Consider the following 12,921-nt stretch of genomic DNA (forward strand, 5'->3'; position numbering starts at 1 on the left):
ATCTGGTCCTGGGCTTTTGTTTGTTGGAATATTTTTTTATCACAGTCTCAGTTTCAGGGCTTGTGATTGGTCTGTTTATATTTTCTGTTTCTTCCTGGTTCAGTCTCGGAGGGTTGTGCTTTTCTAAGAATTTGTCCATTTCTTCCAGGTTGTCAATTTTATTGGCATAGAGTTGCTTGTAGTAATCTCTCATGGTCCTCTGTATTTCTGCAGTGTCAGTTGTTACTTCTCCTTTTTCATTTCTTATTCTGTTGATTTGAGTCTTCTCCCTTTTTTTCTTGATGAGTCTGGCTAATGGTTTATCAATTTTGTTTATCTTCTCAAAGAACCAGCTTTTAGTTTTATTGGTCTTTGCTATTGTTTCCTTCATTTCTTTTTCATTTGTTTTTGATCTGATCTTATGATTTCTTTCTTTCTGCTAACTTTGGGGGTGTTTTGTTCTTCTTTCTCTAATTGCTTTAGGACAAGGTTAGGTTGTTTATTTGAGATGTTTCTTGTTTCTTGAGGTAGGATTTTATTGCTATAAATTTCCCTCTTAGAACTGCTTTTGCTGCATCCCATAGGTTTTGTGTCATTGTGTTTTCATTGTCATTTATTTCTAGGTATTTTTTGATTTCATCTTTGATTTCTTCAGTGATCTCTTGGTTATTTAGTGGTGTATTGTTTAGCCTCCATGTGTTTGTATTTTTTACAGATTTTTTCCTGTAATTGATATCTAGTCTCATAGCATTGTGGTGAGGAAAGATACTTGATACGATTTCAATTTTCTTAAATTTACCAAGGCTTGATTTGTGACCCAAGATATGATCTATCCTGGAGAATGTTCCATGAGCACTTGAGAAGAAAGTGTATTCTGTTGTTTTTGGATGGAATGTCCTCTAAATATCAATTAAGTCCATCTTGTTTAATGTATCATTTAAAGTTTGTGTTTCCTTATTTATTTTCATTTTGGATGGTTTGTCCATTGGTGAAAATGGGGTGTTAAAGTCCCCTATGATTGTGTTACTGTTGATTTCCCCTTTTATGGCTGTTAGTATTTGCCTTATATATTGAGGTGCTCCTATGTTGGGTGCATAGATATTTACAATTGTTATATCTTCTTCTTGGATTGTTCCCTTGATCATTATGTAGTGTCCTTCTTTGTCTCTTGTAATAGTCTTTATTTTAAAGCCTATTTTGTTTGATATGAGAATTGCTACTCCAGCTTTCTTTTGATTTCCATTTGCATGCAATATCTTTTTCCATCCCCTCACTTTCAGTCTGTATGTGTCCCTAGGTCTGAAGTGGGTCTCTTGTAGACAGTGTATATACGGGTCTTGTTTTTGTATCCATTCAGCCAGTCTCTGTCTTTTGGTTGGAGCTCTTAATCCATTTACATTTAAGGTAATTATCAATATGTATGTTCCTATTACTATTTTCTTAATTATTTTAGGTTTGTTATTGTATGTCTTCTCCTTCTCTTGTGTTTCCTGCATAGAGAAGTTCCTTTAGCATTTGTTGTAAAGTTGGTTTGGTGGTGCTGAATTCTCTTAGCTTTTGCTTGTCTGTAAAGATTTTAATTTCTCCGTCGAATCTAAATGAGATCCTTGCTGGGTAGAGTAATCTTGGTTGTAGGTTTTTCCCTTTCATCACTTTAAATATGTCCTGCCACACCCTTCTGGCTTGCAGAGTTTCTGCTGAAAGATCAGCTGTTAACCTTATGGGGATTCCCTTGTACGTTATTTGTTGGTTTTCCCTTGCTACTTTTAATATTTCTTCTTTGTATTTAATTTTTGATACTTTGATTAATATGTGTCTTGGCATGCTTCTCCTTGGATTTATCCTGTATGAGACTCTGCACTTCCTGGACTTAGTTCACTATATCCTTTCCCATGTTAGGGAAATTTTCAACTATAATCTCTTCACATATTTTATCAGATCCTTTCTTTTTGTCTTCTTCTGGAACCCCTATGATTCAAATGTTGGTGAGTTTAATGTTGTCCCAGAGGTCTCTGAGACTGTCCTCCATTCTTTTCATTCTTTTTTCTTTATTCTGTTCTATGGTAGTTATTTCCTCTATTTTATCTTCCAGGTCACTTATCCTTTCTTCAGCCTCAGTTATTTGGTTGTTGATTTCTTCTAGAGAATTTTTAAGTTCATTTATTGTGCTGTTCATCATTATTTGCTTGCTCTTTATTTCTTCTAGGTCCTTGTTAAATGTTTCTTGCATTTTATCTATTCTATTTCCAAGATTTTGGATCATCTTCACTATCATTCTGAATTCTTTTTCAGGTAGACTGCCTATTTCCACTTCATTTTTTTGGTCTAGTAGGTTTTTACCTTGCTCCTTCATCTGCTGCATATTTCTCTGTCTTCCCATTTTGCTTACTTACTGTGTTTGGGGTCTCCTTTTCACAGGCTGCAGGTTTGTATTTCCCATTGTGTTTGGAGTCTGCTCCCAGTGGGTAAGGCTGGTTCAGTGGCTTGTCTAGGTTTCCTGGTGGAGGGGACTGGTGCCTGTGTTCTGGTGGGTGAGGCTTGATCTTTTCTTTCTGGTGGGCAGGGCTACATTGGTGTTGTGTTTTGGGGTGTCTGTGACCTTATTATGATTTTAGGCAGCCTCTCTGCTAATGGGTGGGATTGTGTTCCTGTCTTGCTAGTTATTTGGCATGGAGCATCCAGCACTGGAGCTTGCTGGCCACTGGCTGGAGCTGGGTCTTAGGGTTGAGATGGCACTCTCTGGGAGAGCTCTCACCAATTGATATTACATGGGGCTGGGAGGTTTCTGGTGGTCCAATGTCCTGAACTCAGCTCTCCCACCTCAGAGGCTCAGGCCTGACACCAGGCTGGAGCACCAATACCCTGTCAGCCACCCGGCTCAGAATTAAAGAGAGGAAAAAAAGAAAGAAAAAAATTAAAAATTAAATAAATAAAATAATTTTTAAGTTATTAAAATAAAAAATTAAAAAGTAATAAAAAAGAAGAGAGCAACAAAACCAATAAAGAAATTCACCAATGATAACAAGTGCTAAAAACTATACTAAGATAAACATAAAAATCAGAAACAAGTCAGTTGCAGACAGCAAACCCCAAGTCTACAGTTGCTCCCAAAGTCCACCACCTCAATTTTGGGTTGAATGCATTGTCTGTTCAGGTATTCCACAGATGCAGGGTACATCAAGTTGATTGTGGAGATTTAATCTGCTGCTCCTGAGGCTGCTGGGAGAGATTTCCCTTTCTCTTCTTTGTTCTCACAGCTCCTGGGGTTCAGCTTTGAATTTGGACCTGCCTCTGTATGTACATTGCCCTCAGGCTTCTGTTCCTGCCCAGACAGGACGAGGTTAAAGCAGTGGCTGATTAGGGGGCTCTGGCTCACTCAGGCCAGGAGGAGGGAGGTGTACAGTAGTTATACTTGGAATGCAGGATGAGCCTGCAGTGGCAGAGGCTGGTGTGACATTGCACCAGCCTGAGGTGCACCATGTGTTCTCCCGAGGAAGTTGTCCCTGCATCATGGGACCCTGGCAGTGGCGGGCTGCAAAGGCTCCTGAGAGGGGAGGTGTGGATAGTGACCTGTGCTTGCACACACGCTTCTTGGTGGCTGCAGCTGCAGCCTTAGCGTTTCATGCCTGTCTCTGGGGTCTGTGCTGATAGCCGCAGCTTGCGCCCTTCTCTGGAGCTCTTTTAGGCGGTGTTCTGCATCCCCTCTCCTCGTGTACCCTGAAACAATTGTCTCCTGCCTCCTAGACAGTTCCAGAGTTTTTCCTGGACTCCCTCCTGGCCAGCTGTGGCGCACTAGCCCCCTTCAGGCTGTGTTCACGCAGCCAACCCCAGTTCTCTCCCTGGGATCTGACTGAATCCCGAGCCTCAACTCCCTGCCCCACCCACCCTGGCAGGTGAGCAGACTGGTGCTGCTCAGGCTGGTGAGTGTTGGTCGTCACCGATCCTCTGTGCAGGAATCTGTCCTCTTTGCCCTCTGCACCCCTGTTGCTGTGCTCTCCTCCACGGCTCCGAAGCTTCCCCCCTCCGCCACCTGCAGTCTCCACCCGCGAAGGGGCTTCCTAGTGTGTGGAAACCTTTCCTCCTTCACAGCTCCCTCCCACTGGTGCAGGTCCCATCCCTATCCTTTTGTCTCTGTTTATTCTTTTCTCTTTTGCCCTACCCAGGTACGTGGGGAGTTTCTTGCCTTTTGGGAGGTCTGAGGTCTTTTACCAGCGTTCAGTAGGTGTTCTGTAGGAGTTGTTCCACATGTAGATGTATTTTTGATGTATCTGTGGGGAGGAAGGTGATCTCCGCATCTTACTCCTCCACCATCTTGAAGGTCCCCCCCCAAAATAAATGTTTCGATTCTGCTTACAAAGGTATAATTTAGAAAATTACTGTAAGTCATAATTAGTTTGAGAGAAAGGTTTCCCTATACCTGGTCACATAGAAATCCACAGATAAGTGAGGACAGGTAGAACTTGAAGTATTTTCAGAATAAACTTGAGCTCCAGAGATGCTCTCATTGTCAGGCGGGCTTTGGCCGGGAAATGCTAACAAAACAAAACCTGCTGCCTTAGGGCAAGACCCCAGGCCCCGGCCCACCCCCATGTCTTTAAGAACCTTTAGCAACATCATTTTTAATGGCTGCTGAGGATTCCAGACATTGAGATAACACATTTGGTTGGAGACTGACCTTTCAAGAACACCTTTAGGAATTTTCGCTTCCCCTTAATACCTTTGTCAGAATTGGAAAAAGAAGAAAGGAGAGAGATTAAAATTCAAATCAATTTCTCTCCGTTTTGAAGTGGTGAAAGGTTTGGTGCGGGAGAATCATAAGACAACAGGATCGTCCTTTCCAGCTGGGTCTGAGCTGAAGTGAGGCAATTGAGCATAAGTCTGATGTGACAGCAGACTATCAGGATCCCCACATCAGCAGCCAACCTGTTCTGGCTGGGGCCTTGCCTCAGCCACGAGGCTGCATAGTGACAATTCAGGAGCTGACAGCATCTGCTCGTACTGCAGAGTCACCACATGCTTGCCCCATCTTGATTAATTGGCTTGTTTCATTTTAGACATTCTCCTGTCACAGAACATTCCATGATTGTACAAGTGATAATGAGTTACCCTAGGGATAACCTCTTCAGAACCAATAAATCTGTAACTCTTTGAATACTGAATACATCAGCCCTTCTCTAAAGTTACACAGCAAGGCATTAATACCATCTAATATTATAACATTTGTGCCAGGGTGGGTCTGAAACATTATATGTTAGCAATTAACCCTTTTGTTTGTGGCATTAATGAATGAGATTAGAATTGGATTTAAGGATTTGTTAAATGGCAAAGCCCAGTGACCTTAATTACTCTAATCTTATCGACCTAAATGAATGAAATGCATTTCCATGTAAAATGGTAGGCATTGTTACCTTATAATGTGTAAGCTGCTGGTCTGATCTCTAATGTTAAAAACAAAAACAGAATGAGAGATAATGCAACATAGACTAATTTATGCATAAATATCCAAAAACAATTAAAGGTATCTCAAGCCGGGACTACATAACATCTCCTAACAATCCTTTCCTAATTTTTACATAAAAATTGCTTTCTTTCTCTGATATAAAAGTTTTACCTACCCATTGTAAAAACAACATATAATTAAAAAATACGTACAAAGAGAAAATAAAAACCACCTATGATTTGACCACACAGATATAACCGTGTTATATCTGTTTGTTGTTGTTGTTGTTTTCCATAGAGATATTTTAATTTACAAATTGACTATACATGTATATCTCTCTATATATACATACACATATAAGCCAACATATACATACATACGGGCATGCATAAGATATTACCATAGTGTTATTTTGGATTATATTCTTCCAGGGGATTTTCTTCTATGCATAAATACATAGAAATATATATTTACTTTCCTAATATTTGGGAATGGCATCATGTTATACATATTACTTAATAGTATTCTCTTCTTTCATGATAAACAGTATGCCCTGGGTTGGTATTGTCTCTCTTCCTCCCTTCAGGCCACAGGGACTTAATTGCTTTTTTCTTCCTTTTCAGAGCAGCCATCACCTCACCAATTTCTTGAGGTGTCTCCCTAATACATACTGCAGAAGACAATACAACATCCCCAGATTCTGCTTTCCTCACTGTCCATGAAGCCCACCTCACAGATCATTGTTAAAGATTTCACTGGTAATTGAGTAGGAAAACAGATAATACAAAAATAGCCATTGTGGCACGTTCTGTAAGATTTGACAGACCTTCCTGGTTCCCTGGCCAGAGTGCCTGGGTGGCCTGAAAGGGTATTGTTTGTCATCTTTTAACCCTGGTAGAAATTTTGTCAAACTCCCCCTCACTTAGGCCTTTTCCTACCTTCAGCCTCTGCAATCCAGTGATTCTCAAGCTATCTGGAGGGGAGATGAAGTTGCTTTTTTAAGTATTCTTTTTCTGTGGTAAAATACACATAACGTAAAGTTATTTTGCCATTTGTAAGCGTGCAGGTCAGCGGCATTAAGTACATTCATGTTGCTGTGCAACCACCAGTGCCCATCTCTAAAACTTTTCATTTTCCCAAACTGAAACTCTATACCCATTGAACAATAACTCCCCATTCCGATCTCTCCCCAGCCCCTGGCAACCACTCTTCTACTTTTTGACTCTATCAGTTTGACTATTCCAGGTACCTCATGTAAGTGAAATCATACAGTATTTGTCCTTTGCTGTCTGGCTTATTTCACTTACAATATCTTCAAGGTTCATTCGTGTTGTAGAATATGTCATGATTTCCTTCATTTTTAGGGCTGAATAGTATTCTATTGTATGGATATATCACATTTAAAAAATCTATTCATCCTATAAATACTTGAGTTGCTTTCACCTTTTGGCTATTGTGAATAAGATGGCTATGAATATGGTGTACATATATCTGTTTGTGTCTCTGCTTTCAGTTCTTTTGAGTGTATATCCTGAAGTGAAATTGCTAGATCATAGGGTAATTCTATTCTTAATCTTCTGAGGAACTGCCATATTGTTTGCTACAGAGGCTGCACCATTTCATATTTCCATTAGTGATGGACAAGCGTTTCAATTTCTCCCTCACTGAGACTTGTTATTTTCTGGAGCTTCTTGTCGTTGTTTAAAATAGCCATTCTAATGGATATAATGTGGTATCTTATTGTGGTTTTGATTTGCATTTCCCTAATGATCAGTGATTTTGAGTATCTTTTCATGTGCTGATTGGCCATTTGTAAATCTTATTTGGTGAAATGTCTTTTCAGATTGTATGTTCATTTTTTAATTGAGTTGTTTTTTTTTTTCTGTTCTTTTTTGCTTTATTTTATTTTTTAAAATTTTTATTTATTTATTTATTTTTGACTGCGTTGGGTCTTCATTGCTGCACAGGGGCTTTCTCTAGTTGCCTTGAGCGGGGCTACTCTTACTCGCGGTGCGCAGGCTTCTCATTGTGATGGCTTCTCTTGTTGCAGAGCACAGGCTCTAGGCACGCAGGCTTCAGTAGTTGTGGCACGCAGGCTCAGTAGTTGTGGCTCGTGGGCTCCAGAGCGCAGGCTCAGTAGCTGTGGCACATGGGCCTAGCTGCTCCATGGCATGTGGGACCTTCCCAGACCAGGGCTCGAGCCCGTGTCCCCCACCCCGGCAGGCAGACTCTCAACCACTGTGCCACCAGGGAAGTCCCTTTTTTGCTTTATTTTGTTGTTTAACTTCTCTTCCATTATAGATTGATACTTTTATAAAATACAGTAAAATTACCACCAGTGAATTACTGGATATCAAGATAAAGGATGTTAAGATGAAGTCCTAGTACATCTGTTTCTAGCCATAATGAAGTAAAAGGGATTGATTCACTCTTCTACCTTAAACAGTTAGGAAACCAGAATAATATATGAAACAATGGTTTTCAGATATTGAACAAAAGTCGCATTAGGAGTGTGATCCCTTCAGAGGAAAGAAACAAACAAGATGAGACCTGTCACCTCAGCTTATTGCTTAGAGGCAGCCCACAAGCACACTTGAGAGGATCAAACTGAGCCCTGGTAACATAACTGCATGCCAGAATGAAGACCACAGCTACATAAAGGAATACAGCAAAATTCAGTACCCAGTAGTGAAAATTTACACAGTCCCCAATCCAATTAAAAAAAAAATTACCTGGTATGCAAAAAAGTAGGAAATATGATCCTTACGAAGGGAAAAACTCAACTGTTAGAAGATGAATTATATAAAAATGAAACCAAAAAATGACATAAAAATATAAGACCCATTTTTTAAAAATTATTAAATTTAATGGACATAAAAGAAATTATTCTGTCAAATTGCTATAAAAGTTTCTACATGCTTGCTCCCATGTTTTATACTTATTGTTCCATGAAATGGCCAGTAACAATCCACAGACCATCAGCTGGTCTGTAGACCACACTTGATGTAGCCCTGATTAGACCAGTATTTTTTTTAACCTCAAGCCGACTGACTTAAATATGACTACAGAAAAAAAACAAAAACAAAAACACATTTGAATGTACGGCTGGCCGTACAAGAGAAGAGCCTGTGTCCCAAAGTGAATTACATGTCTCTAGGGATTCCAATCTGAGTGGCTCCCACCTCAGGGTGTTCCCAGCACTATGCCAGACCCTGAGGGAAAACCTGAGGTAAAGACCCAAGTCCTCAGAGTGAAGCATGGCAGGGAAATTTATGAGAGGCTTAATTAGCACAGTCATTTTATATAAGTAGAGACACAAGGTTTTAAGTAAAACCCTTCTGAGCCTAATTATTTCCTCTGTTATCAGGGACTTCAGAGGAAACTGCACTAAATCATTCTGGAAATAGGTCCTCAGTTCACAGATGCTGAGAACTAATTACTTAACGCATTGAATTGAGTGCATGTTGTAACTGCAAAATATGAAGACTGGATTAGAAGAGCCACCACGAGCTCTTTACCAGCTACCTCTTGGAGGCAAATGTCCATGGACACATTGTTCCAGAGGAGAATGGAACATTGTCTTCTGGAAAGCTGCTAATTAAGAGCTTCTAATTAACAGCAGCTTTCCCTTACAGTCCTGAGGATGGTTGCTCAGCCTATCCAGGTTCAAAACTGTTTTGTGTGGTGAAGCTGGGAGAAAGGAAAAAAAAAAGACAAAATAAGTATGTATAAATTGGGGATATGCAAATGTCATTGTTGACATTCTACTTGTTACTTTCATTTTGGAACTCATTGCAACCCACCTATCAATGTCTTTTTCTATTCCTGTTGTTTCTCATCTATGAAAAGAATGTAATGATAACAGTATCTTCCTCATAAAGTTTAAATGATCTAATATATGTAAACATATTGGCACATACTAAGTACCCAGTAAATATTAACTGTCTATACCTGTATCTATACATCTATAGATATTTACTTATTTTTTCATTCATTCAAATCCACTGAAGAAATACATGGTATCTGAGGGATCAACCTAAAAATTATACAATTGAGCTTTTTAAATTAAAAGCTCTGGTATAATTGTACAGAATGTAGCACTGTTAGTTTCAATTTAGACCTTATCATTATTGTCTGTGGCAAAAGCACATCACCCCAAGGGCAAGGAGTTGAGTCCTGAGGTGTGGGCAGTAGAATCAATCTGCAAGGACAGGTTGTCTGACATCAACTTCATCATCTACGAAGGTTCAACATCCCCTTTTGTTTCCTCGCAGAATCGTTAGCGCCCATTTCTTATGACTGTGTCATTTTGGTCTATTGGCAAAAAAAAAAACAATTATGTGACAGAGCACTGAGTGACACCTGCCTTGGCTGGGTATTGCCACTCGCACCCGGAGTGCTCAGAAGAATGATAGAGGTGATGCGTTAACTATGCTCAGTCAAAAGTAAAAGATGGAGAATAGTGTTTTCATTTTTCAGTTTCAAATCTACATCCCTTTATCCTGCTGTACAAAATAGGATCTCATGGTGATCACAGTAAGGTCTTGGAGGACACTCTGCCAAGGCATGTGAAGAGGTGCCCCTGACCTGGGCATTCTGAAATTCTTGATGAGCACCTTGCCTGGTTACAGACAGCTGTAGCAGCTGCCTGCTCCTGTTTCCAGGGAGGAAACAGTGTTCTGTGTGTTCCTGAGTTTCTTTACAGATTTCAGGGGTGCTCCCTATATGAATGTGGAAACTTCTCATAAGATGACCAGTGGCCACTAGGAATGAATGCTCTAATTACTTTTGGTGACAGTAAATAAAATTATTTTGAAATGGATCAGAGGTCTTGTCTATAGAGAAAGGACTCTTTCAGTTATCCTTATGCTTGGCTAAATTGGTTTTCTGAAATGAGAATGTAATATTCCTGAGAGAATGAGTATTCATATTGAACTATTTTCATTTAAAAATAATCATTTAGGGGGTAGAGGTGAGCTCTCATACTAAACTAGAAGTAGCAAAAATTAGATAATAAGGAATTTATTTTGTTGTTTTTCTGCTTCCCAGTTTTCCTCCTTGACGTTCTACAGATTTCTGTTATTGGTCGATTTTTGTTGCTGTTGTTTCTGTGTTCTTTCTTGACACCCTCAGTCAGTCTCTTGGTTTCAAATATCCTCATTGCTCTGTGAAAAACAACTGAATCTCTCTTTACAGTTACGGGACTTCTTATTATATGAGGTAATAAATCTCTATCATCCAAACCATCTTGGTTTGGTATTCTCTTACTTGTATCTGGAAATATCTTGACTCTTTTTCCTCCAAACAGTAATGGGAGAGTGAATCATTCTAAAGCCAAGTCAAGATCATGTTGCTCCCGCGTTCAGAAATCTTCAGTAGTTCCCCACTCCCTACCAAAGAAACCCTCCAAATTTATTATCGAGCATTTAAGACTTTCCTAAAATCTGTGCCAACTAACCTTTCCAAGCTTATTTATTATATGCTTTCCTTACCTGGTCCTTCCAGTGGTTAAAACACTCTAAGAGCTGCAGTGGGGAGACAGAAGAGGGGAGGCTGCCACCCAGCTAAACAGTTGGCTGGGACCTGGACCCAAGCCCACTCCCCATTCCCTGCCACCACCCTGCCTCCAGGGACTAAATATGGAACTAGCTGGTGTCAGCCCAATTTTCACCTAGAAAGTCACTTCAGTTTAGGTGGCAGAGATCATCTTTGGAAAGTTCTTTTGTGTCCCAATGTAGATTAAAGAGCAAATTGAACTCCCGAAAGGTGGGGGTTGCCTTTGAGAACATGGCTCCTAGACCCTAGAGCTCCAGGATCAGCATGGCAGCATGGTGGCCCTTGTGTATTGTGTGCCCTCAACATGCAAGGTTCTCCTCTGGCAGCAGGAAGCACACTCTGAGAATGCTGAAGCTGTAAAACCCACTTCCAGAGCACAGAAAAACAAAGAGGAACAAGGTATACCAGCAGCCAACATGCAGGAACACACCCAGCAAGCAGCAAGCCACTGTCACTGACTCAGCAATTGCTTCTGCTGTGGTCCAAGAAGAACTCAGAGAGCCTGTCCCTGTCTGTGACTGCAGGCTCAGTCATTCAACCAGTGCAGCCCAGTAACCCTAAAGGGAGGAACTCCACCACGAAAGAGTCAAAGTCCAACAAACAATGATGAACAACACAATAAATGAAATTAAAAATTCTCTAGAAGGAACCAATAGCAGAATAACTGAGGCAGAAGAACAGATAAGTGACCTGGAAGATAAAATAGTGGAAATAACTACCACTGAGAAGAATAAAGAATGAAAACAATGGAGGACAGTCTCCGAGACCTCTGGGACAACATTAAATGTACCAACATTCAAATTATAGGGGTCCCAGAAGAAGAAGAGAAAAAGAAAGGGACTGAGAAAATATTTGAAGTGATTATAGTTGAAAACTTCCCTAATATGGGAAAGGAAATAGTTAATCAAGTCCAGGAAGCACAGAGTCCCATACAGGATAAATCCAAGGAGAAACATGCCAAGACACATATTAATCAAACTATCAAAAATTAAATACAAAAAAAAATATTAAAAGCAGCAAGGGAAAAATCAACAAATAACATACAAGGGAATACCCATAAGGTTAACAGCTGATCTTTCAGCAGAAACTCTACAAGCCAGAAGGGAGCGGCAGTACATATTTAAAGTGATGAAAGAGAAAAACCTACAACCAAGATTACACTACCCAGCAAGGATCTCATTCAGATTCGATGGAGAAATTAAAACCTTTACAGACAAGCAAAAGCTAAGAGAATTCAGCACCACAAAACCAGCTTTACAACAAATGCTAAAGGAAATTCTCTAGGCAGGAAACAAAAGAGAAGGAAAAGACCTACAATAAGAAACCCAAAACAATTAAGAAAATAATAATAGGAACATACATATTGATAATTACCTTAAATGTAAATGAATTAAATGCTCCAAGTAAAAGACATAGACTGGCTGAAAGGATACAAAAATAAGACCTGTATATATGCTGTCTACAAGAGACCTACTTCAGACCTAGGGACACATACAGACTGAAAGTGAGGGGATGGAAAAAGATATTCCATGCAAATGGAAATCAAAAGAAAGCTGGAGTAGCAATTCTCATATCAGACAAAATAGACTTTAAAATAAGGACTATTAAAAGAGACAAAGAAGGACACTACATAATGATCAAGGGATCGATCCAAGCAGAAGATATAACATCTGTAAATATTTATGCACCCAACATAGGAGCACCTCAATACATAAGGGAAATGCTAACAACCATAAAAGGGGAAATCAACAGTAACACAATCATAGGGGACTTTAACACCCCATTTTCACCAATGGACAAACCATCCAAAATGAAAATAAATAAGGAAACACAAACTTTAAATGATACATTAAACAAGACGGACTTAATTGATATTTAGAGGACATTCCATCCAAAAACAACAGAATACACTTTCTTCTCAAGTGCTCATGGAACATTCTCCAGGA

Source organism: Phocoena phocoena, chromosome 3 (genome assembly GCF_963924675.1).
Source record: "Phocoena phocoena chromosome 3, mPhoPho1.1, whole genome shotgun sequence".
Classification (NCBI taxonomy): domain Eukaryota; kingdom Metazoa; phylum Chordata; class Mammalia; order Artiodactyla; family Phocoenidae; genus Phocoena; species Phocoena phocoena.